The sequence below is a fragment of the Leptonychotes weddellii genome, chromosome 3, assembly GCF_054177405.1.
Source record: "Leptonychotes weddellii isolate Sample4059 chromosome 3, ASM5417740v2, whole genome shotgun sequence".
Classification (NCBI taxonomy): Eukaryota; Metazoa; Chordata; class Mammalia; order Carnivora; family Phocidae; genus Leptonychotes; species Leptonychotes weddellii.
In genome coordinates this window covers 94,157,611-94,183,925 of record NC_138371.1, presented here as the reverse complement: position 1 = coordinate 94,183,925, position 26,315 = coordinate 94,157,611, and the positions used below count along the sequence as shown (strand labels likewise).

The 26,315-nt window shown below is 52.3% G+C and overlaps 1 protein-coding gene across 1 annotated transcript in view; it reads right to left on the bottom strand.

The window, feature by feature from the left end:
- The window catches only part of GLI2 (GLI family zinc finger 2), a 245,160-nt gene that overhangs the window by 137,035 nt on the left and 81,810 nt on the right, over positions 1 to 26,315 (bottom strand). The gene's annotated exons all lie outside the window — the stretch shown is intronic.

The following is a 26,315-nucleotide window of genomic DNA, read 5'->3' as shown; positions in this document are numbered from 1 at the left end:
GGGGAGGCGCTGACCCCTCACTCACTGCCCTTTGGCAGAGTAAGAACAGTGCTGTCACCTAGAACCCACTCGGTAGCCACCAAGCCACCTGGAAGCCAGACACCCAGCAGCCGCAGGGAGCCCCTTAGAAAGTGCTCTCTCCCAACAGTGCAGATGCCGGGGCTCCCCCAGACCCAGCCAGTCAGGTCTCTACAAAACCTCTTCAGAGCCGCTCTACTGAGCAGCCAGAAACTGGGGGCCCAGAACGCAACCTTTCTCTCTGCTGATGGCTGTGGTACCGAGAGTCCAGAGCCCAGGACCCTAGTGTAACTAGCTCCATCCAGAGACCCAGAGGAATGATCCAAAGGAGGGGCTTTCAGGAAGGCAGAAGGGAGGTGAATCCACGGCAAGACAGCAAATCGCTGACTAGGGAGAATCTAAAACGTGCACACTCTTGAAATGACAAAACACAGGCCGGTCTAGTCTGTGCTTCGGGCCGCACCAACGCCACCCCCAGCTGACCTGGGAAAAACGCCAAGTCTCCCAATGACACCCTCTGGGAGTCAGCCAGGCCCAGATCCTGGCTCTGTCTTCAACCGGCTGTGTGACCTTAGATAGTATTGCTAAGCCTCGGTTTTTCCATCTGAAAGATGGAGAGGATCACTGTGAAGGTCAAATGAGCTAATATGTGTCATATTTAGCCCATTGCCTGGCGATTAGGGCAACCTTAGTGATAATATCTATCATACTGCCATAGAAATCCTGGTGCCAAGCCTGGAACCTAATAAATAATGAATAGTTACAAAGTGGATGATTTACACCATGGAAACCTAGGGGGTCCCTGCAGGGGACCCATGATTCCAATCAGGAAGCTGAAGCTCCCAAAGTCCAATCGAGGCCCTGAGTTCATTAGTGGTGGAATGGGCCAAGTCAGCACAAGAAGCCGACTGGGGCCCCCATCTGCCGCGCGGGTCCCTTTCCAGCTCTCTCAGGGAGCGCTCCGCCCGTCCTGGGCCACCCAGGGCTGGGTGGGGGGCCTGAGAACGAGACAGCCTCACGGGCCAACTGGCATCGCAGTGTGTGAGCAGCGGCATGAGGTCGGGGCCAGGGTGGCTGGGCGGTCCTGGGCCTGATTCTTCCAGCTTCTTGAGTGGAAGTGAGTGTGTTTCCTCCCGGTACGGTAGAGCTTCCCGCAGAACAACCAAAAGACAGACAACAGCGAGAAATAAAGCCTGTGTGCTCTTTGTACTCCCTATTTTTTCTCACTTGTTCCTCCCTTGCCCGTGTCTGCAGTGGGTAATTCCAGGTGGGAAGTGAGAGAGGGACTAGCATGTTCCTCACCTGGGATCACCCAGAAACTCACAGATAGAAGGCAACTGTTCGGGACGCCGTGTGGGCCAAGGGGCACCTGGTGGCTCAGTCGGTTAAGCGTCTGCCTTCAGCTCAGGTCTTGATCCCAGGGTCCTGGGATTGAGCCTCACATCCAGCTCCCCGCTGAGCGGGGAGCCTGCTTCTCCCTCTCCTTCTGCCCCTCCCCCTGCTTGTGCTCTCTCTGTCAAATAAATAAATAAAATCTTAAAAAAAAAAAAAGACACTATGTGGGCCAAGGAGACACCAAGGGCTGTCCCTCTCCAATGGGCTCCTGCAGGTTTAACAGTCTGCTAAGATGGGGTGGCCAGGAGGGTAAATTCCCCTTGGGGTACAGATTATAACACCAAATTATCTTATCTCCTTTGTTTTGGTGACCAAAGACAAACGGCACGCACAACCTCCAGGGCAGAGAATATTCACTTCCTTTCTAACTGAAATCAGAACATTTTGGAGCTGGGAGGAACCTTTGAGCAATCAGTCAAACGTCCCATTTTACAGATGGGGAAAGTGTGGCTCAGAGCAACAGTGGCTGCTCCAGGCTACACAGTCAAAGGCAGGTCATCTGATTCCCCAGCCGGCGCTCTCCCACTGCACTTGGTAGTGAAGTTCTGGGGTGGGGAGGGTGGAGACCCTCCACACCTCCCCCCACACCCACCGCGAAGACACAGGAAATGGAGATTGTACCCAAGTAAGGTGGGATTCAGTAGCTTAGGGAGATTCAGTATATTGTCGTTTGTCAGTCAGGGCAGAGGTTAGCAAACTCCAGCCCGAGGGCCAAATCCACCGCCCCTGGTTTTATTGGAATGCAAACCTGCTTGATCATACGCATGCCGTCTATGTGCTCTCACACTTCAGCAGAGGTGAGCCATCGTGAGACCACATGCACGGCCTGCCAAGACCATAATAGTTACCTTGATAGGACAAGCACGCTGACTGCTGATTTAGAACAGGGGGAATAGCAGTCACACCCTGCCAGGGGTTACTCGGGGGTCTGCTGTGACATCAGAGAGGACTGCACCACACGTCACAGCCGGAGACAGACCCAGCCCGAGATCACACTGGAGGCTTTCGTAGAGACGGGATGCTCCTCCCTACTCCAAAGCTCTCTAGAACCCTAGCACCACGAGCAATGGACCCGCAGAACCACGGCTCCCCTGTCATTTCACTATGCTGACCCTAACTGGGGACGGGGGATTCATCTTCCTTTTCAAAATGAAATGGGGGGGGGCTAATGTCCTTAAGTAGCACTTCCCATGCCCTGTTTGGAATTACGTTTATTGACAACACAGTATGGATCAGGAATAAGTATAAACAGTAAAAGTATAGACAGATCCCAGTCAAGACCCACCACCTGGCATCTCGGGTTGGTCCTGATGTGTGGGCTCCGTGCATGCCTGGGGAGCCACGGTGAGGGGCTCAGCTCTCCATAGTGCAGCATCATGGGCCGGAAGCCTGGGCGTGAGTGGTGCCCGTGGGACCCTGGGCAAGTTACATACCCCCAGAGCCACAGGTGTGTGTCAGCAAAGCAGGGATGAAGACAGGGCTGTTGGGAGACTGAATGACAGAGTCCCAGCAAAGAGCTGAGGGAGGATCGGGCTGGCGCATAACACTAGCTCAATAAATACAATCGTTCCGTGTCACTGTGTACTGGAATATAAGAACAAACACCACGCCTTTATTTAAAGGTGTGCTCTAGGGGTCCCTGGTGGCTCAGTAGGTCAAGCGTCTGACTCTTGGTTTTGGCTCAGGTCATGATCTCGGGGTCATGGGATCGAGCCCCACATCGGGCTCCGTGCTCAGCGGGGAGTCTGCTTGGGGTTCTCTCTCCTTCTCCCTCTGCCTCTCCCCTAGCTTGCGCTCTTTCTCTCTAAATAAATAAATAAATAAAATATTTTTTTAAAGATTTTATTTATTTATTTGAGAGAGAGAGAAAGAGAGCATGAGAGGGGGGAGGGTCAGAGAGAGAAGCAGATTTCCCACTTAGCAGGGAGCCCGATGCGGGACTTGATCCTGGAACTCCAGGATCATGACTTGAGCCGAAGGCAGACGCTTCACTGACTGAGCCACCCAGGTTCCCCAAAAAAATCTTTTTAAAAAAAATAAAGAGGGGCATCTGGGTACTCAGTCGGTTAAGCATCTGCCTTCGGCTCAGGCCATGATCTCGGGGTCCTGGGATCAAGCCCCGTGTGGGGCTCCCTGCTCAGTGGGGAGTCTGCTCCTCCCTCTCACTCTGCTGCCCCCTCTGCTTGTGCTCTGTGTGTGTGTGTGTGAGAAATAAATGAATAAATAAATAAACAAATAAAAGCTTAAAAAATTAAAGATAAATAAATATAAATAAATAAAGGTATGCCCTGGAACATGCAGCAGCTTATAATGAAAGTCTTGTCCTGTGTTAGATAACACTCACATTATCTTAGTGTCATATTTACGATCTTCAATTTGGTGAGCCAACCTTTACAACATGGTGAATGATTCCTCAACCTGATTTCCACCTCGACCACTGAAGTCTAATGAAGCAGCTTTCACAGAACGTGTTCATTTCGAAAACAATTAGAAAACCCTTCTCTGAATTCCTTTGCAGATGATCCGTGAAGCGAACAAAACTATTTCCCAGGCCTTCTCCTGCCTGTAATTTCTCTGAAGTATAAGTATTTCCATTCATGCAGTCAGAAACTATACATCGCACATCTGTGGAGGGGGTCTCAGGAAAATCCCTGTAACTATAGGTTCCACCCATAGGAAGCCCAGGAGGCAGAGGCCCATCCGCCCCATGCCAGGCAGCCCGCAACCCGGACCATTATTACCTCCCATACTAGGAGCTCTCTGTAAGCTGTGTTCCGTACCCTACAAATACGTTCTCAAATGTGTGAAGTAACTCAAGCACAGGACGATTTCTTGCAGCATTGTTTCAAAATAGCAGAAGATTGGAAATCTAAATATCCATCAGAGGGGGACTCGTTAAATAAATTACGATCCGTCCATATAATGGAATACCAAACAGTCATAAAAACAAATGAAGAAGCGCTCCAGGCCTGATATGGACCAATTTCCAAGATGCATTGTCAAGCCAAAATAGCAAGATGCCGACAGTTGCATTAAAAAACATATATATGTATGCCTGTGTATAAATTTATAGATACGCACACGTATATAAATATTCACAAATATATATATTATTTACGTGTATACATCTGGAATATCTTACAAAGGATATGGAAGAAGCCGGTGACATTCGGTTGCCACCAGGGAGTGAAACCAGGTGGCTGGCTGGAAGACAGGTGTGGGAAGGAGATTTTTTTCACTTTTGTAACTACTGAAATTTGAATCATGAAAGCTGTGCTGTTTACAGTGATAAAGTAAATAAATCACAGAGAACCAAATCCCTCCGTCACTGATAAAAGGGTGAAATGGAGCAAGAACGAAGGGGCTACATTTATCTTTCCCAGGTCCCACCAGCGGTGTCAACCACCACAGATTACACACACACACTCCCTCCTGATTGGATTGGTCACCAACGTCCTCCCCACCACAGGCCTTGGAGACCACCCCCCCACCCCCTACCCCCTTAGCACACTTCCTGCCGGGGATGGCCCCTCCTGGACAGACCGGGAGGCAAGTCCTGTTCTCCTCTGACTTCCTAGCACCTGGCAGAGCAAAGGTAATGAGGAAACGTTTCACACAGTGCCTAGAACAGCGCCTGCACATAGCAGATGCTCAGTAAATACTGTTTGAATGAATGAAGACAGAGAGGAAAGTCAGGAAGTAATAATCAAGAAACCACCATGCCCAACTTAAGTTCACCTTAAGCCCCCGAATTCTGGGTTGGTTCAGGGTTGGGGGATCACTGTCACCAAGGTATTAGTTTGTAGATGAGGATGCACTCACAGAACGGTCAAGTGACCCACAAGGATGTCTGAGCAAGCAGCAACAAGGGCGGCCCAGCAAGAGGTTGAAATTAGATGATACAGGCCCTCCCCGTTCTTCACCAGGCCCCATCATAACCCCAAACACTGGGCCTCGGTGTGGTGTGTAGGAGCCTTGGTCCCTGTCCAAGAAGGCTTAGTCAGTCAGTGACGTAGCCAGTGGATTTGGGAATAAGGCAGACGCCAAGGATTTCCTCTCTTGAAAACCGACCACTTCACGGGTCTTTTTTGCCTGGAGTGGATAATAATTACAGCTCTTTCCCAAAATATGGGTTTCTTTCCCCAACGACCTCATTTTCTACCTTTAATTTTGCATATAAAAACAACAGCGTAGTGACTTGAAAAGGTGAGCTAAAGTTCTCCTTGCTCGATAAATAGAATACCTATTTAAGTTCACATAGGAGCTGGCAAGAAAAGAAGGACCACCCGGGGGCAGAAAACCAAGAGGGAATGTGAAGACCGAAGCAGGAGGAGGTAAGCCGATGCTGAGGGGATGGGCGGCATCTCTGTCACCTAGTGGTCCCATTCTAGTGACCCACGCAGGGGGAGGATGGGAGACCTGGAGCCCGTAAAGGATGAGAAGTGGGAACTGAGACCCCCATGTGCAGTCAAGACCACTGGAGGGCTACAGCTTTGGGAAAAGGACGGACACCCTTCAGTGCCCACCAGCACAGGGACCCAACAAGAATGCCTGGTGCTTATACTTCTGCCTGGGAAGTGGGTGAAGGATTTCTAGAAATCCCCTACTGTGTTTGTAACCACCTACCTGCCTGCCTTCTCACTGGGTGAGGGCTTGAGTTTATCGTCTCTGCGGGGTCCAGGAACTTACATGCTATGAAAAGAATATGAACCCATTGCCACGCCTGTGTTACACCTGAGGAACCTGGCACAGTCATAAAGAAGACCATCGTGGAGGGAGAGAGCCTCAATTCTGGCCACACTGGATTCTTAGAGATACAACTCTAGTCACAATCCAAAATCACAAAATGCACACATACACACACACACACACACACACACACACACCCCTCCATGAGCAAGAGTCAGCAGATAACCACCAAGAACATCAAAGTCAGCTTAAGAGAAGATGAGTGAATGAATGCGTAACAGAAAGATGGAAAAGATGGATAATATAAAAAGAGTTGAAGAAGACATGGAGGATAGTTGAGAAAGTTGCATGAAGAAAGTTCCAGAAGGAAGAGAATAGCGATGAGGGGGAAAAGCACAACTTGAAAAGATAATGAAAGATTTTCCAAAACTGAAGAGAAACTAAGATTTTAAAAATAATAAAAGTGCTACATATCAGGACTCTTGGCATGTACTAGAAGCAGGATGTGGATGTATGTATGCTTAAGCTGGGGACAGGAGAAAAGTGGAAAGGTGAGAATCAATCATCCAGGTGCCCAACTCACGGAACTGGGAAAATAATACCGATGTAAACCTCAAAGAAGAGTAAGGATACAGGATAGGGCAAGAGATCTATGAGAAAAGAAACAAAAAAACAAGAAGGAATCAAGCAACCCGAAAGACTAAGAAAGCCACCTAACCTCTGTTAAGGCCAATCAAAACACGGAGAAGGCAGACATAAACATCATCAGGAATAAAGAAAAGGCCCTAAGTACACACACTGTCAATACATTTGATAACAGGAGAAACCGACACATTCCTAAGGAGACAGAAATTGATCGATTTAATGAACGGCAACTCAAAAAGAAGTAGAAAATTGGAAATACCTCTAACAGTTAAACAAACTGAATTAGTAGCTGAAAAAGAAAAAAAACCAACTCTAACAAACAAAACCAGGCTGAAGCAGTTTTATAGTTTGGATTTTTCCAAACCTTCAAGGAATGGATAATTCTTAATATACACAAGAATCTGAAGACGATCCTTAACATATATTTGACATATACAAATGTGAACCTATATAAATATGTTAACATATACAAATATTCCAAGATAATCCCTAACATATACAAATATTTGACTATTTGAGAGAAGTATTCCTTAACACATGTTATGAAGCTAATTTGGTGGATACTTCAACTAAACAGGGACAGAAGGAAAGTAAATTTATAGGCTGAACTCACTGTTGAACATGGACTCAAAGGTCCATGAAAATATTACCAGTTAAATCCAACAATGTAAACTCAGGTTTACATTGTTTATCCCCAGAATCAATGATGTTAAGATAAGAGAAATGTGCTAATATAAAAGCCATCCCAATAAGAGGATAAAGAAGAAATTTTATGATTATCTCATTCCTTGCAAAAAAGCATTGATAAAATTCACAACCATTCACAACGAGGGACCCTTAACAAAATAGGAAGAAAAAGGAATTTTAAACCTGTTACAGGAAATCTACCAAACACCATTAAACCTGATTCTTCTGGTAAGACCTCAGGATTATTCCCTTTCAAGTCAGGAACATGAAAACGGAGGTCCACTCGCCGAACTTCTGTTCAAAACTGAATTGAAGACTAAATCTGCGCAGTTAGCACGGTAACCACTCACCACTCGAAACGGGGCTGGTCTAAACTGAGGTGTGCTCAAAGTGTAAAATACACACCGAATTCTGAAGACTAGATGAAACAGGAATATCAATGATCTCAGTCATCTTTTATATTGATTGCATGTTGACATGATACTATTTAGATATATTGGGCTAACTAAACTATGTTATTAAAATTAATCCCAGGACGCCTGGGTGGCTCAGTCAGTTAAGCGTCTGCCTTCGGCCCAAGTCATGATCTCGGGGTCCTGATCGGGCTCCTTGCTCAGTGGGGAGCCTGCTTCTCCTTCTGCTCCTACCCCCTCTCGTGGTCTCTCTCTATCAAATAATTAAATAAAATCTTTAAAAAAAATGTATGGGTAAGCTGTATGGGTATTGGTACCCATGGGTACACCTTTTTTGTGCGCTTAAAACATATACATACATTTTACATATTTATATTTGCCTGTCTTTTCCAAAGACCAGATGAGCCCAGATAAGGTGTTTGCAGAGCCCCAGTACACGGCAAGTCAAGACGGCCTAGAGCCTGCCTAGCTGGGGCCAGGGAGGCCTTGGTTGACAGCTCTTGGGGTCGGCAGCGGGAAGGCCCAGCAGGCAGGCCTACCCAGAAGAGCCATCTGAGCGTTGCAACAATTCCCGAGTCAACAGTTCTCTAAGACGACATCTGACTGGCTCCGGCCGCAGCCTCTTGTGGCTGGGGTCAGTCAGCTCCCGGGCAGCTCTGTGAGATCCTGCCTTCGCTCTCCTTTCCTGCCTCATCTTCTTTGTCTGATCAATGGGTACAGTGCCTGCTCTCCGATCTCAGAGGCAGGGAGCGGATCAAACGGACAACACACGTGAAAGAGGAGTGTGCTTTTGTGGAGCAGCCCAGCGTCTGGCTGTTGCTGACCAGGGAGGCCTCGGGGCTGCCTGGAGGAGGGGGTGTGTCCATACCGGGGATACAGGGTACTCGGGGTTCCAAGGTGTGGTCTCCTCCAAGTGGCTGATGGAGGCACACTGGATCCACCACACACCAGGCACGTTCCTTGGTTTCCTCTGTGTGGTTGGGAACATCATCCCCATGATTGCTCCTTGGAGAGCTAATCAATTCTTTATTATTTGTTTTTAGGGCTAGTCAATTCTTAAAAGATAGCAAAGGACTAGCAGGGGAGTGCCTTTCATATGCAAACCAACCAATGCAGAGCCCAGACTCCACCACCTTCTCTATCTGGCATATTCCTCTGCCCTGATCATCCCCGAGGCCAGGTACCAGAAGGGGAGAGAGAGTCCTGCACCCCAGAGCCTGCTGAAATTCTTCAGAGTAGCCAATCCTAACCTGCTTACCTTGCCTCGCCCGTTCCTTCCCACAAAGACCACAGTCAAGGCTCCTGCCCACGTTTTCCCCTCGCTCCTGCCTGCTGGACGACGGGCACACCCCATATGGTGTGGCGTACCCTTCCTCTTCCAATTTGTGAGTAACAAACTATCTCTTTAGTGACAATCGTTTCCCATCTTTTGGCCTCTCCATACCTGAATAATAATAACATCTACATTTTAAAACATGATTGTACATGATGCAGAGGATCGGGGCATGATGGGGTGGGGCGTGAACACCCCCAGGCTGTGCGGCAGCATTCATGGGTCACTTTGAAACCGGCCAACACACTGTTGACTTCAGCCAAGCCAGACAAGCCAACTACAGACTCTCCATGTGCTACTCCTGAGTTTTAAGAACAGCACTGACATGATTTTGAAAGGCCTGGGGATTGGTTTCCAACTGAATTTTAAACCTTGGTTTGTGGATTCTGCTGAAAGAATCTTAAATTCAAATGTTGAGTGTCCCTAAATGGCCTGCATGTGTCCTAACTGCCCGTGAGGAGGTTTGGGGAGCGGAAGGATCCTCCTAGCCCAGGGACCTTGGAGGTCCTGAGCTCCTCGTTGGGGACCAGCAAGCAGGGTGAGGGGAAGTAACCTCTGAGGTGGGAGGCAGCTGTTGGACGTCTTGGCAAAAGACTCCAAGGAGAGCAGCGCACATAAGGGGACCTGTTCATCCAGGGTGGGGGGGATGAGGTTTCCAATCGAATTCTGAAGACAGCCCTGCAGAAGCAGCCTGGCTCTCTTGTTCTGCAGTTGGGGACACAGGTCTGTGGAGGAATGATGACTTGCCCAAGGTCACACAGCAAGGGTACAACAGAGGTGGTCTCTCCTGGGACCTGGTTCCTGAGCATACACCAGCACATCACCATGCCTTAGGGAGGAGAGCCTTGTCTTTCTAGAGGGTTAGGACACAGAGCTTCAGGAGCCTCTAATCTGCCGGCTGCCACCCTGTGGAGGACCCCTCCTCCTGGCCTTCTACTACCGAACACAGCCCACATGTCCTCCCCAGGGTGCAGCAGCCTGGGACTCAGGCTGAACTGACCGGCCCAAGTCACACAGCCAGAAAGGGCAGAACTGTCCTCCAGCTCAGCTCTGGCTCTCTTCAGAAAGTCATTAACTTTCCAACTGCCTAAACATACTCCGACTGAGTCACAAGCCAGGCGCACCCCAAGGGCAAGGGTGGCGGCCCCGGGGTCCAAGAGCTGCTCAGACCAGGCTAGAACCAGAAGGTGCCCCTGCAAGGGCAGACACAGAAGCCATCCCCAGAGAGCCAAGTTTCTGCTTGAACACAGCTGTCTGTCCCTGAGTGCCCTGCTGGAGAAGGCACCTGGTTTGCCTTCCCAGTGCTCACACACCTGACTGCCCCTGGCACGCGGGCTCCATCAGCCACTCGGAGGAGACCACACCTTGGAGTCCCGAGTACCCTGTGGGACTAGTATCCCACCCTGGACTAGGTGGGCACGGACTGGGGCCTCACCGACTCACACTGATTCCCCATCACCAAGCAAAGAGCATACTGTGTCCCTGCTTTTTTATGGCTGGTTGAGAGAACCAACCAAGAACTCACTGTGGTTTCTATATGTGGTAAATCTCCTAGGCACCACGGCAGGTGCAGCCCAGCGCGGGCCCATCTCATGGGCCACTTCACGGGCTGACTTGGGGCACTAATATTCACGATCTTCCCATTTTGCTCATCTCGCTACAAGCAGGAACTTTATGAGCATGGCCTCATTCAATCCCACAGCAGCCCTGTCAGGCAGGAATCGCAGGGAACCCCGCGTACACATGCAGACACTGGCTCGGAGAAGTTCACGGATGTAGCCAGTGTCCGAGTGCGATTCAAGTCCGTGCTCCCAGCCCCCAGAGCACACGCACCACCTCCCCTGCCAACCCTCTCGCCGCCACTCTGAAATGGGACAATGACAATGTGCCCCAAGGGGCTGTGACAATCAGAGACAATATACGTAAGCGGTTTTCCCCGGTTCAGTGCTTACAGGTGCACACTAAAGATGTTCTCAGAACAGAAACTAATATTCTGCTCAACATCTCCCAACCAAAAAAAAAAAAAGGAAAAAAAGGACTCTGAGGTAAGCCTTTCCACCCTGGAAAACCCCGGTGCTCCCCTGGCCTAGGTCGGCATCCTGGCAAGCCCTATGGCCGCCCCGGACACCTGTCCCCACGCCGCAGAGGTCGCTGCACCATGAGGGTCTTCCTTGGAGGAGCGCCAGCCAACTGCCCCATTGGAACAATTCCCAGGGGTCCCGACTGAAGGCGTCTGGGGAACTTCAAGGCTGCTCCAGAGGCCCGGCGGAGGGAGGCCCAGGCATGGAGACGGGGGCCCACCGCCAGCCAGTACGGACCTCAGTGTGCAGAGACAGAGAATGGGGGACAGAGACGGGCTGGCCTGGCCGGGATGGGCCTGGAGGGGGAGCTCACCCACTGCCTGCATGCCCACTCTGAAATGGCACAATGACAATGTGCCCCAAGGGGCTGTGACACCGGCCTGTCCTTCAGGAGCCCCAGAAGGCAAGCCCAGTGTCCCGCACTGGGTGACAGTGCTGCTGTGGGGACCCATATGCACCGCCACCGTGCCATGCTCCGTATGGGTGGGGTTGGGGGCTGGCAGGTGCCGTGTATGTGTGTGTGTCTTTGTATACACGGCCGCATGAGCCCAAACATGTGCACACACTCAGCACACCCGCTGCTTGCTGGAGCTCAGCCTTCTCCCTGCTTAACCAACACTCAAGGGCTGAGGGCTTCTGGGGGCTCAGGCACAGCACGTGGGCAGAGGGCAGGGTGGCACCCTCCGAGGGCAGAGGGGGCTAAGCTGCTAAAACAAACACGGCAACGAGGAGGGACACAAGATTTGTGTCCACACCGAGGTCCCACCTGACGCTTGCCCTCCAGGACGGCAGGCACTCTGGCTGAGGATGGAGACGGGCTTGTGACCTGCCCAGGGTCTGGGGGCCAGTTGGAAAAGTCACCACTGCCCACCACCACCAGACTCCCGTCCAGGTAACAGCAAACCCTGACCTCCAAAGCTGCCTTCATTGTCACCCAGAGCACTTCCACTCAAAATGCGCCTCCTGTAAGCAAGCATGTGTGCACAAGGCACCCACCCACACCTCGCAACTTCCCTAAGACACGCACCAATCACCCCCCAAGCCCCCTTCCATCTGGATGCCCAGCAAGTGCTTACTCAAGGAGGCTCACAGGAACTCGGCCCCGCACCTCAAGCCCCCAGGAAGGAGACCCCAGAGGAAAGGATCCTGGCTAGCAGGCAGGATCTCCAACCCACACAACTCCCTTACACAACCACCCCCCCGGAGGGGGCATGTTCTCCTCCACCCCTGGCCTGGTGCACAGCCCCCGCCACGGAGGCAACTCGGCAGAGGGAGGGGACCTCCAGCATTCTGGGGATGTGACGATTTGGCAATATCGGCCAACGCAGGTAAGAGGCTCCTGGAAAACAGGTACTGGGCACCACCTGGTTTCCTCCTCATACGCACCCATGGGAGCAACACTTTGTTATCCCCACTTAGGCTGGGGCTCATTCTACCTGCTGCAAGCCACAAAGCTGGTAAGTGGCCGGACTGAGGCTTAACCCTAGCTCTGTCCAACTCCTGGGTCTGTGGTCCTAATCACGAAACCACCTTTGAGTAAATTGGCCTCATAAAGACATAAACTGGGTCAGAAATACACTCAGATTCCCACAACGTGCCCACGCTGTAAAACACCGAGAAAGAGACAGTTTACTGAGCTATTAACCTGCTCTGAAGCATTCTGTGCTCCAAAGACATACACGTGTGTGGCTGTGTGTGATTATGAGTGTGTACGTGCACATGCACACGCACACAGGTCTCTGTGACCATCAGTGTGTGTGCGCGTGTGACTGTGTGTGAGGGATGTGAGTGTGGGTGTGCGTGATGGTGTGTGTGACCATGGTAAGCGTGTCAGTGTGTGGGTGTGTGAGACTGTTGGCGGGGCGTGTGTGTATAAGTGTGGGTGACGGAGCACACGTGAGGGGTACGTGTGGTTGTGAGGGTGCGGGAGTGTGGGCTGCATGCTTCCCCTGAGAGGGAAGCCACGGCCTCGGCAGAGAATCCATTTTAGCAACAAGAGAAGTGGAATAACGTGGCAAATTACAGTGTCTGACCAAATAAATTATTCCTTTCATTTTACCATTTTGTTTGGAGGGGAGCTTTAAACCTCATCTCGGAGCATATTCAGCAAGTGCTTACTGAGCGGATTTGGCTGTAATTAATATGAATTTAACTTTCTTTTCTTTCCCAAGGCATGGAACTGGAGGAGAAATGGGGCAGGGCAGACTCCTCTGGGCTGTGGGCTGGGTGAAGGTTTAATAGCTTCACAGACCTGTACGAGCTGCAAGGGCAAAAGGGAGAGGAAAAGTATAAAACCTTTAATTGCTGCTTCCCAAAATAACCTCAGCCCGCCCGTAATAGGCTTATGCTAGATTTACATTCTTTTCACAGAGAAGAAAAAAGAATCAGATTCAAATTTCTCAAACCAACATATTTTCCGCAGGGTCCCACCCTCAGCGTCTGTCTGGGGTTGAAAGCCCCAGCGTGTGGAGCCGGGGACAAGGGGTTCAGACAAGACACTGTCCTCACGGTGGCCGCCTCGGGGAACAGGGGCCTCGGGGCCAAGCGAAGCCTTCCTCGGAGAAGCCCGGGGCCACGTCCCCACAGGCTCAGCTCTTCTGTGAAACAAGGGGGTGGTCAGACCAGGCCCCCAAGGTCCTTCTCAGCTTGAAAAGTCCTGGGGTCTTTGGACCTGCTCCCCACTGACTTTTAAAAAAATACCGCATTTTGAAAATGGTGGTAAAATTTACACAACACGGAATTTGCCATTTTAACCATGTTTAAGCGTGTAGTTTAGTGGCATTCAGCACGTTGACATGGTTGGGCAGCCATCGCCACCATCCGTCTCCAGAACCTTCTCACCCTCCTCAAATGGAAGTCTGTCCCCATTGAACAATAACTCACCGGTTGCCCTGCCCCAGCCCCCAGCCACCACCATTCTACTTCCTGTCTCTGAATTTGACTACTCTGGGTACCTCATACGAGGGCAATCATACAGTATTTGTCTTTTTGTGACTGACTTACTTCATGGAGCATAATGTCCTCAAGGTCCATTCATGTGGTACCATGTGTCAGAATTTTCTGCCTTTTTAAGGATGAATAATAAGCCATTGTGTGTATGCACCACATTTTGCTTATCCATTCATCCGTCGGTGGACGCTTGGGTTGCTTCTACCTTTTGGCTCCTGTGAATAATGCTGCTGTGAACACAGGTGTGCAAATATCTCTTCAAGACACTGCTTTCCATTCTCTTGGGTAAGTAACCAGAAGTGGGATTGCAGGATCATATGGTTATTCCATGTTTTTGAGGAGCCGCCATACTGTTTTCCTGTAGTGGCTGCGCCATTTTGCATTTCAGCCCCCAGTGCGCAAGGCCTCCAATTTCCACATCCTCACCAATACTTGCTACGGTTTGTGTTTCTTTGATAGCGGACATCCTAGTGGGTGTGAGTTCCCACTGACTCTTCATTACCACCTTGCAAGCAGAGGACCCGGTTCACGTGAGCTGGGTTCACTACCTAGGAAGAAGTAGCAGCAAAAACTTGCATTGGGCCTCTCCATCTTGAAAGATGGCGGCAATGGGGCCAGGACAAGTCTGCCACAGGTTTGCATTTCTGGGCTGGCTCCAGATGAGCCCCCAAAGCACGCATGTGGTCACTGATTCACTCAACAACCATTTGACATATACAGAGACAGGGGCTGTTCTAGGAGCTGGGGACACAATGGTCCCTGTGGACTCACGATGAGAAAGCAAGATGGTGGGAGCCCCACTTGTCCTGGGAGCCCATGGCTCATGAGACTGAAATGTGGGGAGATGTAGCCCGAAGGGAAATCCTAGTGAAGAAGGTGCCCAGCATTTGAAGGGAGGACAGAAGAAACTGGGGAACGCTGCCTGGGTTCATCTGAAGTGGGTTCCAAAGATTATCACCAGGGACAATATTTACAGAGAGACTCATCTGCCTGATTCTCAAATCACTCTCCTGGGTCACGTGTGAGGTTCCAGGCTTTGAAATCCGATGGACCTGGGTCCAGCCCCACCTCTCCCACCTGTGTGAGCTGGGGCAGACGCTCTCTCTGGGTCTCAGGTCCCTAACCTGTAAAATGGGAATACAGGGGATGCTCATCTTTTGCAGGGGATTAGAAGCTAAAGTCTATACATAAGATTAAAAAAAAAAAAAACCCAACGGTCCAAATCCACCCTTGCACACCTCAAGGGAGGCCCCACGGGGAGGTAGACTCGCTCTTTCACAAGTCCAGTTCACAGGCGCCTCTGTGTGAAGATCCACGTTGCTCCCCCAGCCTCCCACACCCAGCCAAGAAGCATCAGAGGGAGCTGGCTGCGTTCAGAGGCCTGTGCATGACAACTCCGGGTGTGGAACCAGCAGGAGCTGGGAGTAAAAACTCTGGCTTGAGATCTCATGACACAGGAAGCAGAAATGAACATGACCTGAGAGCAGCAGGGGCTCACCCGACCTCCACGCCAAGCCAGCCAAGCAAGGGCGGGCAAGGGCACTGCTTCAACCTCATGCACGGTTTCCCTCTGCCCCCGTCTGTCCCTCTCTCCCATACGAGCTGAGTTTGCTTCGTTGGGTGCATGCAGGTGCACGCCGGCCACGGCGCTCCCTCCTGCCCCACCCCGCCCCGCCGGGCTGGCTGCAAGCACCACAGCTGTCTCTGGACAGAGCGTGACCTCGGCCCAAGGCTCTGCTCTGTCATAACAACGGCAGCCACCTCCAGTCGTGCCCGGCAGCAAAGGCCGGTGGGGTTCTCACCCCCAGCATCCTGTCCCTCGCCGGACACTGCTGGGCCACAGCTGGAGTGCAAGGCTCTGAGTTGCTGAGGCTCGTGTGGGGACGTCTGTGAACCAGCAGACACAGGAAGGAGGCGTCCCTGTGGTCCTCCGCCTGGGGCCGGCCAGGGCTAGGCCCAGTGGACAGAACACAGCCCACGCTCTGCCTGGCTGAGCTCTGGCTAATGGAGGAGACTCACTAGATGGGGGACACACGAGGCTCTGAGGACGGCGGGAAGCACCAGAGAGGGGCATGTGGTGGAGGGCTATAATCAAGGAAGCCTTCCTGGAGGGGGCAGGCAACGGATGGGGATGGATGCCTCAGGGCTGAGGTAACCTCATGGTTACTTCTCAGGTAAGAGGTGTCTAACGTGAGTGGCTGCAGAGGGGGGACAGGGCCAGGCCTCCGGCTTTATCCTTTGTTTCTAAAACCTGAGCGATGAACAGATTCCTTCTAAAGGGAATAAATTCTTTCAGACACTAAGCAGTGGCTGAAATTCTTCCCGAACCCCTAAATCACACGCAGGCGGTGCGAGAGGCCTATGGACTCCACCACGAGAAATGCTGTGCGGACATCTCTTTCGGGAGGCGCGGCTCACAAGGTTGTTCAAGTCGTGATGTGTCACTGTGGTTCAGACGTCATGCTGTGGGGACATCTTACTTCACCCAGCAAGGTCCCCCAGGGCGGGCTTAAATTCTCAAGGACCACCTCTAACACCTCCTCAGAGCTAGTTTGGGAGGTGCTGGTGTAGGCCTGGGGGCGGGCAGGCAGAGAGAGAGTGAGGGGCGATGGCCAGGGGCCAGGATTTTGGAGCCTCACTCTGGAGCCACAGTTTTGCCATCTGGGAGCCCCAGCACACATGGGTGTGAGAGCCAAAGCTCAGAGGGCAGGCTGGGACCACCGGCTTCCTCGGGGGACAGCCATACGTGTGAGAGAGGGGCCCTATAGCCTCGGGGGTGGGCTGCGGCCAGAGACGCCTCCCCAAATAGCCACCTTGGAGGGAGCCGATAACAATCAAGATTCACATTTACTCACTGCCCCCAACACCCTGCCTCTGGACTCCAGAAAAAGACAAATTATTTCTCACTCCCCTATCCCTCCCTCCTTCTGGCCGGAGAGTCACTTCTCCCGCATGACCGCCTGAGAGTAAACGGAGCTGTTCACATTCTCAGAGTCCTTATTCACATGCCTTATCCCCTCCACGAGCTATGGGACTTGGGGTAAGTGAGTTAACCTCTCTGAACCCAAGTCCCACTACTGGTTTTGCTACATTATGGCCTCCCACTGTGATATATACATATAAAAAGTCATCCCAATATAAATCACCCAAGATGTGAAAATTTAGATTTCTATAGCCTATATAAATCAGAAAAGCCTATTTTTTCTTTATTATTATAAAGTTAATTCACCACAGAATTCCATTAGTTAACTAACTGCCTTCGTGCACAGAAGATAGGGATGTTTTCATCTAGATGTGGTTTTCATAGGAATGGGGCGGATTCTGTAGCAACGTGGAAAGCGAAGGGCCACTGCATGTGTAAATCCTCATGTGGGTGCAGACGGTGGGTCCTGACCAGGTGGGTCCAGAGAGGAAGGTCCCCCTCAGCCTGCACCACGGGCATGGCCCTCTCCCTCCCTGCCTGTAAGAATCCCGTGGGGCTCAGCTTCCAGGCACTCACCAAGCTCCCAGCCAGCCAGTTACCCACCGATACTCCCTAGGCTCCGTCCTGGGGCCTGTGTCTCCTCTCCAGAGCCCACAGTGGTGGTAGGGGGTGACAGGGAGCGGGGAAGGGAGGTCTTCTGGTAAGAGAATCGGCGAAGCGTTCTGTGCCCTGCCTCCCAATGCCAGGTGTTACGCTGCCGTCCCCAGGTGTGCTCGGGGGTGGGCTGCGGCCAGAGACGCCTCCCCAAACAGCCACCTTGGAGGGTGTGCTCCCCAAGTCCCACAGCAGAACTGCTACAAGCCGGCAGATCAGACGGGATTTAGGTTACACACGAGCCTCTTCCAGAAGCCAGCTCATGACCAAACACTCTTTGGTGTTAGAGCAAACGTCAGCATCTACTGGGCAAGAGGCGTCCCTCTCTACCTCTTCCCGCTTGTCCAGTGACTGGAAACTGCACCCAGAGATGGAGGTTAATTTAATGATGGGGGGCTCGGCTCTCCTCCAGCCCCCACACAGCTCCCGTCCCTTCCCCCCCCAGTTTGGCTAAATTTATAGATTTGGGATTGCTGTAAATTATAATGTAATTACACCGCGCCAGGCGCAGCTTCCCCGGCAGAAATTAAAAAGCAATTCAGGTAAATGATCTTTAGCTACAGCGGAGCGTCCCTGCAGAACTCATTAAGTCCAGGGACCAAACGGCATACCGAAGATGGTGTGCCTGCTGCGTGTCAAAAGCTGCCTCACCTTGGAAACACAAAGCCACCGGCGGGGGCAGGAGGGGTCCCTCCCAGGACGCCCGTCTGCCCGCCCTTCACCTGCCTCTCACTGCGGACTGAGTACACCTGGCCAGGTGGCCTCCCACAACACCCTTTTGACCTGCCACTCCTAGACCACTCCATGGAGATGACCTCTGGGGAAAGGGGCAAACGTGGCGGCACCTGCAGAAGAGCCAGGGTGAGAGGCGGAAGATGGGTTTGGAGTGTATTAAAAATAAAGCCAAACAGGAAATTAGCCATTTTGGTTGCATCAGTACCATTTCCTCGGAAGCTCTGAATTCTAAAAGCGCAGGGAGTTGCTTTTCTTGTCGTTTTGTTTGGGTTTTGCTCTTTAATTTCCTCATTTGAACCTAACACTGAAAAAGAACTTTTTGCCTAGAATGAAAGAACTGGAAAGACAAGCTAATATGGAAATGATGTGACGCGGAAGCAGAGAAGAATGTGAGAATGCTCCCTGTGCTTTGCTGCATTCATCCAATTCATCCAAGTGTGCACGGGCGGGTGGGGGGGGTGGTCCTCATGATAGAAACGAGGTTTAGGAGTTGGGAGGACACAACGGTTCTGAAGCCCTGAGGCCTACCCAGAAGCATACCAACATGCTTCCAAAGGGCCACCTTGTCCACGTGCCTTGAACCGTAGCCCACAGCCCCGTGGTTCTCGAGCACCTACTGTATGCGGGGTGCGGCATCCATAGCACGTGCCGGGACCAGTGGCATTCTGGAAGGCTGCCCTCACCCACCACACTGAGGCCCAGAGAGGCAACACCACTTGCTCCACGTCTCATCCAGTCAGTCAGGGGCGGAGTGGGAATATGAACTAAGCTGGGCCTTAGCCACAGCAGCCGCCTCTCCAGGCTGAAGGGGTGGGATACAGCAAAGCCAGGTCGACCAGCAGCCCGATTCCCTGAGGCCATTCTCTCCCCTGCCCTGTGGAGTCAAAGCCCGAGAACAGCCACCGGGCACCTAGGGGCCCCTCTGCTGTCCAGCTGGGCAGTCCTGGACAGGTCACCAGACAGGAAGTGCCTCAGCTTCCCCACGGGTAAAAGGGAATTGCGTCTCCCTCTGGGGGTCATGGCACAGATTTAAGAAGCCTTGTAAAGGGCCAATTGGGGTAAAGCAGAAAAAGGGTCTTTCCCAAGTAGCTGTTAATAGTCTAAGTCAGCCTTCCCTCCACTTAATGAAGGAGGAAGAGTTGGGGCGGGGATGGGCCAGACTGCCTGGGGTCAGGCTGCCCACTGAGCATGCACATCCCCTCCGGAACTACCCGGACTCTCCCCTCCTCCTCGTCATGTCCGGCCCTCAGCCCGGCGCCCAGGCAGACCCCACCACAGTGAGGCTGGCGGTCGGACGGGCCAGCCGCTGGACACCCCACCGAGTGCTCCTCTACGGGTGTGATAGCCCAGGCACGCTGAGATTCCCACCCGGTCACCCGAAATGTCTGTCGGATCTACTAGTTTCTCCCACGGGAGAAGGCCACTCATGATGCCGCTTGGCTGAGCCACAGGCCCACCCCTAATTTGGATATTTTGCTCCCCACATGCAGTCAAAAGAGGAAAATACATCACATACCAGGCCTAGTAAATGTGATCCCCGAAGTCCAGGAGCCAGTTAACCACTGGGCCGGCCGCACCTCTGCAAGCCTTGCAACCCGCAGAACTTACCCTGCACAGACGCCCCCGGGAAATGCATCCCTGTCACATCCAGGCAGCAGCAGGCTGGGCAGGCCACACCAAGACAGGCTGTCGGTTAGGAAGGAGCGCACACACTTTTCCCATTTCCCCGGGGGGAGGCGGGGTGCTCCCGGGTCTTGGCGAGGCGTCTGAAACCACGGGGAGGCCACACACTAGTCACTGAGTTGGCATATGGCAACCCCTTCGAGAGGCCTCTTGGCCCCAGGCAGACCGAGAAAACATGTACCGAAGCCACCTCGGCGAGTGGCTCCCCTGGCCACTCAGGGCTGCACACAGCCCTGAGGTGTGCAGGGCTAGGACGGAGCAGCTCCTTGGGGCTCCAGAAGCTGCAGGGAGGCCCATCCTGCCTGCTGCTCTGTTGACGGGACACTCAGCAGCTGTTTAAGGAAGTCAGTCCCCACCCCACTCCCATAAGGAGAGCGCCCCTCCCCAGAACGCACACCCCTTCCTTTCCACTGAAGTTTCTGCCACTGCACAAGAACTCTCACAGAGAGAGACACGGACCCTCACGCCCCTCATGTCCGCTGGCTGGCCCGGGGGGCCTTCTCCGCGTGTCCTCCTGAGGCCCCCGTGTCCACAGCCGGCCTACCTGGCTGTTGCCGGGGTGGGGAGCCCACCCAGGAGAGCCTCGAGGCAGCCCTCTGCCTCCTCTTGCCACCAGCTCCTTGTCTCCTGCTCAGCCTCTGACGTTAGCGCCTGGAGAAGGGGACTAATGCTCACCAGCTGGCTTGGTGGTTTAACCCTCTCAGGCTTCCAGGGCATCCAATTGGGAGGAAAGCTCACAGTCCCCCTACCCAGGGCCCCAGAGCCGAGCTACTGTGAATTCAGCGACTATGAGGACAACGGCCGAGAGCTCACATGAGAGAAGAGAGCAGGCGCTCAGTGGGTAACAGAAAGAGAAACTTCCAAAACCCACCCGCATTCCACTGTCCTGATTCTCAGGGAGCCAGAGGGAACGTAGTAAACTCAGCTGAGGAAATCAGACAGAAGGCCTAAGGGACCACCCTAGATCTTTCTTTCGCCTGCATTTGTCAAGCCCAGTCTTTCTAGGGTGGGATGCTTCAAGAGAAGCTGCTGGAGGAGGTTTCCTCCAGCAAAACATTCAGCAGTGCTGAGATTCACAGCATCTCAGCCGCTACTTTCCCTCTGCCTATGCTCAAGTTCTGTTTTCGATGCCCCATTTTTCTGCCTAACGAACTCCTATTCATCCCACAAGACCCAAGCCCCAGGCATGCCTCCTCCAGGAAGCCTTCCCTGTCTCTCCTCTCTTGGGGACAGGAAGAAGCACCTACAGCAGGCCTCTCTCAAAGTCTTTAACCATACTGAGATCCTAACCATGTGCTTGTCAGTCCCCCTCCTCCTGGCTGGTGGGTTCCATGGGGGCTTGGATGGTGAGGTATTTGCACGGTGACTGGCACAATGACTGCTCAGTACTTGCAACTGGATGAAGAAAAGGTTGGTCTCAGAGTCCCTAAGATTTACTATTCTTGAGACCAAGTCTCACGGCAAAGGATTCTATGTCCCTGCCATCAGGACAGCTGGTAGAAGAATGGCAGAGACAGAAAAAAAAGAAGAGGTGGACAGGGACTACAAAAGCAGTCTCGATGACCAGCATTCTATGACTCTGCATTGTCTACTATCGGTACTTTCAAAGTGTAGCGCAAAGCTCACCCCCCAGGAGGTCACTCACCAGCTAAGCAATCTCTACCAACTGTAGCCCAGAAAGGGACAAGCAGCCCCTTGGCCCCAATCCTCCACCTCAGAGGCCTTGCACCAAGCCGTGTATAATTCGTCCATAGAAGAGCCTCTTGAGCCCTTCCTCAGTGCCCCTGGATTCTTGGTTTAGAAACAATTCTAACGGACGTACAGGTCTTCCCAGCACATCAACTGGAAGCGGGTATAAGTTAAAGAAGGCAGGGAGTTCTGGCCACTCCAGATAAGCAAGTTATCAGCAGAAGATGGCGAAGGAGGCAGCACCACGAAGGAAGAGGCGCCTACACTTAGGGCTCAGACAGACTCAAGTTCAAGTCCTGGCTGAACCACTTAATAGCCGGGTGGCCTTGGCAACATGCTAACCAGTAGGCCTTCCATAAACATCCAAATGCTTTTTGAATTAAACAGAATTGACTAATTGAATTTGGCCCAGAAGGAGCCTTGGGATTTAGAGGCAGAGGGCCTAGAGGAAAATATGGGGGTGGGGTGGGAGAGGTCCCCTGCAGAGACCTGCTGGGAGGCAGACAAACTCAGGAGGCTCAGAAGTGCTTTGTGCTTGGGTTGGGGGTGCGGGGAGGGAGCAGGGGGAGCAAGGAGAGCCAGGCGCACGCATGTTAACAGATCCTGTTGGTCTTGCAGCAGGAGACTCTCCTGCTCCTATCTGCAGAGCCCCCACTCTGTAAGCAGATAGCAGTGCCAGGACCTGGCCCAGCTCTTGGCTTTGCACTAAATGCCTGACACATGCAGCAGGGGCGGAGGGCCTAGCCAGTTGAAAAGGTCAGCACGCACCCTTATCTCTGCTTTGGGCCTATGGCCCCTACATGCTCCTCCCCAAGGACTGCTTAGGGAGGCAGATCTGTTTTCCTCCTAGAGGTTTCTTCTTGGATGGAAGGAAAAAAACAAAAAAACAAAAACAAGTCCTGGATGCACCAAATGGCAACTCTCGGATCAGGCTCAGACCTGTCAGTCCCAGGGAAGGTGCCGTCAACCTCCACCACCATCCCAGGCTTAGAGAGGCACTGCCACCCCCCAGGGATGGATGCTGGGGCTCTCTGCAGTTTTCTGGCTCTTACTACCACCCTTCTGCAAGGGGTTGGGCCCTAGGGCTCAAGCAGCTCTGACCTCTCAAGGGGTCATTTGAATCAAGGGCAGGATACCTGAGGAGGCACAGGGCAGGGGAGGAGCATGGGTTTGAACCCAGAACTCCATCAGATTCTAGTCCCCCCCTCCTTGTTCATGGTGACCCCGTGGGCAAGCTGGGAGACTCCTCTGGGCCTCGTGTATAACAGGGGGGCACGGAGGCTTTAGGAAGGTGCATCCATGGAGAAAGGGGAACCCTTTTACACCATTGGTGGGAATGCAAGCTGGTGCAGTCCCTCTGGAAATCAAAATGAAGGTTCCTCAAGAAGTTGAAAATAGAATTACCCTATGACCCAGCAACTGCACTGCTGGGCATTTACCCCAAAGATACAAATGTAGGGATCCGAAGGGGCACCTGCACCCCAATGTTTATAGCAGTGATGTCCAAAATACCCAAACTATGGAAAGAGCCCAGATGTCCATTGACAGATGAATGGATAAAGAAGATACAGTTCATATATACAACAGAATACCACTCAGCCATCAAAAAAATGAAATCTTGCCATTTGCAATGACATGGATGGAACTAGAGGGTATTATGCTGAATGTAATAAGTCAATCAAAGAAAGACAATTATCGTATGATTTCACTCATATGTGGAAATTAAGAAACGAAACAGAGGATCATAGGGGAAGGGAGGGAAAAATTAAATAAGATGAAATCAGAGAGGGAGACAAATTTAAGAGACTCTTAACTCTAGGAAACAAACTGAGGGTTGCTGGAGGCGAAGGGAGTGGGGGGATGGGGTAACCGGGTGATGGGCATTAAGGAGGGCACGTGATATAATGAGCACTGGGTGTTATTACAACCGATGAATCACTGACCTCTACCTCTGAAACTAATAATACACTATAGTGTTAAATAACTGAATTTAAATAAAAAATCAAAATTAAAAATCTCATCATAAAAAAAAAAAGGAAGGTGCATCCATGGTAGGTCCCATGGCACCCTGAATCTTGGGCCTTGTGGGGACACAGGTCTCTTAAGTTTCTGTCATACACAAGTGGGGGGCTGACGATGCTGTCCTCTTGGAGGCTGGGGCGGGGAGGGGGGGCTGTGGGTGTGGAGGTGGGTGAGAGGGAACCATTATGCATCCAGGAGTCCGATGACAGGCAGGCCACTGGATAAGTGGGTCTGAGTGTGAGACTCATGGGGCAGAGACAGCTAACAAGGTGGGACCCCACGGTGAAATGGAGGTGGCCTGTGGTGGAGGACAGACCCCTGGGACTCTGGGCCATGGGAGAAGGGAGGGGGCAGTTGACCACGCAAGGGAGAATGGTGTCCAAAAACCAGGGAAGGAGAGGACCGGGGGCGTGAGACTAAGCACTGGTGAGTCCATAAGAGGAGTCACGAAGACCACCCACTGGACAGAGCAGCATGGGGACTGAGCAACAATGGGGACGGAGCAGCATGGAGACCTCACCAAGCCATCAGGATGAAGGGACAGGCACAGTCCTGAGGGGTGCGGCTTGTAGACAGAGAGCAGAGACAGCTCCATCAAGGAAGGGGAAGAGAGAAAATGCAGCCAGAGGGCAGGTGGGACCAAGGGGTGAGGGGGCTTCAGGGAGAGACCCCCGTGGAGGTGTTGGGGTGGCTTTATACCATGGCAATGTGGCTAAGCGGACACGTCATTGCCAAGAACTCCCTTCCTGGTGTGGTTCCAGGTTCGGGTTCACCACAGCTGAAATCCTCAAGGTCTGGAGGAAGGATGGGGTGAAGCATGGTCCTCTTTCAAGGCAAGGGGGACAGTCACAGTGTTTTCATTACACACCAAGCCATGATCTGTCTTTCTCCCTCATTCTTTCACAGTGCCGTCCACTCCATGAGCCAATGGTTCCCAAAGACAGAAGCCAGTATTTCCAAACGATGACACAAAATAATGCGAGCGTAAAAAAAAAACAGCCATTCAAAGTGCAAGAGAGACCAGTGGATTTTTAACAAACAGAATACAGAAAGGCCTTTGATAGTGTTTGGGATTTCCTGCTGCAAGTAACTTTAAGAAACAACCCTGTGTCAAGTTTCCGCGTAGTATCAAAGGAGAATGTCTACAATCAGCTGAAAAGTCTTTTAAAACATCCCTCCCTTTTCTAAGTATGTTTTATGGGAGGCCAGATCCTCTCCGCATATTTCAAGCCAAACAACATATTACAACAGATATGCAAACGCAGAAGCAGATAGGAGGATCCAGCTGCCTTCCCTTAAGCCACACATGAAAGAGATTTACAAAAGCGCAATCCCATTCTTCTCCCTAACTTTCTTATTTTGGAGAATAGTTATTGTTGATAAAAATGAGGGGCTTACTGGTGTTATTTTTAAATGGATTAAAAACGAAAACATTTAAAAATGTTCTCACCTTAAATTTCTAGTAACGTAAACATTGATAGAGATAGTGCACATAAAGAGAAGTTCTCTGGGGTCCTCAGTAATTTTGAAGGGACTAGACAGTCTGGGAAGCCTCTCTGCAGGGCAGCAGGTGGGCCACCCTCAGCCTCTGCCCTGCATGGCCAATCTGTGGCTCGCCCAGCAAGGCGGGCAGAGCTGGCGGCTCCAGCCCCCACGGCGCTGACTCCCATGGAGCTCCTAGAGCAAGCATAGCTCCCACAGAGGCTCCTTCCACCGCTCCCCCCGTATCCCGTCCAGTGTGAGGTTGGGAGCTAGCAGAGGAGACAAACGTACACTTCCTGTTTGTCCACAGTCTCTCCCATGTCACACCCGGCCTTCCTTCCCACTGCAGACCCCACTGACCTACGCTGACTTTGGCCCAGCACCAGATGCAGAGGCTGCAGCCCTCGGGAGATTTCAGGGCTCCCCCAGCCAGATGTCCCAGCTGGATGCGGCCCATGTCACTCACAGTGGCTCTGCTCCCCTCTCCGGACTGGAACTGAGATGGCAGCGGGTGTCTAGGGGAAGGTGTCAATGTCCCTGAAGGCACTGGCAGGAGCCGGCCCGGTAGGAGAGCAGAGGAGGGCATCCCAGGGAGAGGGAGAGCCGCACAAAGGTGCAGCCACCAAGGGCCGGCGTGTGCGAGGGGCACCGTGTGACCCGAGAGGCAGGCGGGGGCCACGCATGCCCGGTGCTCGGACTCACACTCGGCCTGTGGTGCCAGGGAGCCACCGCCCACCATGACGGTCCCCTCCACTGATGGGGGACGGGAACTGGGGCAGATGGTGGCGGCCGTCGGGTTTAACTCTGTCCCACCCCCAACTTTGGGCCGCAGAGATTTGCGGCTCCCGTTATGAAGGGCCTCGGCTCCACAAAGGTAGAAGGCCCGATGGCGGAGATGCCTTCTCTCCCAGGCTTCA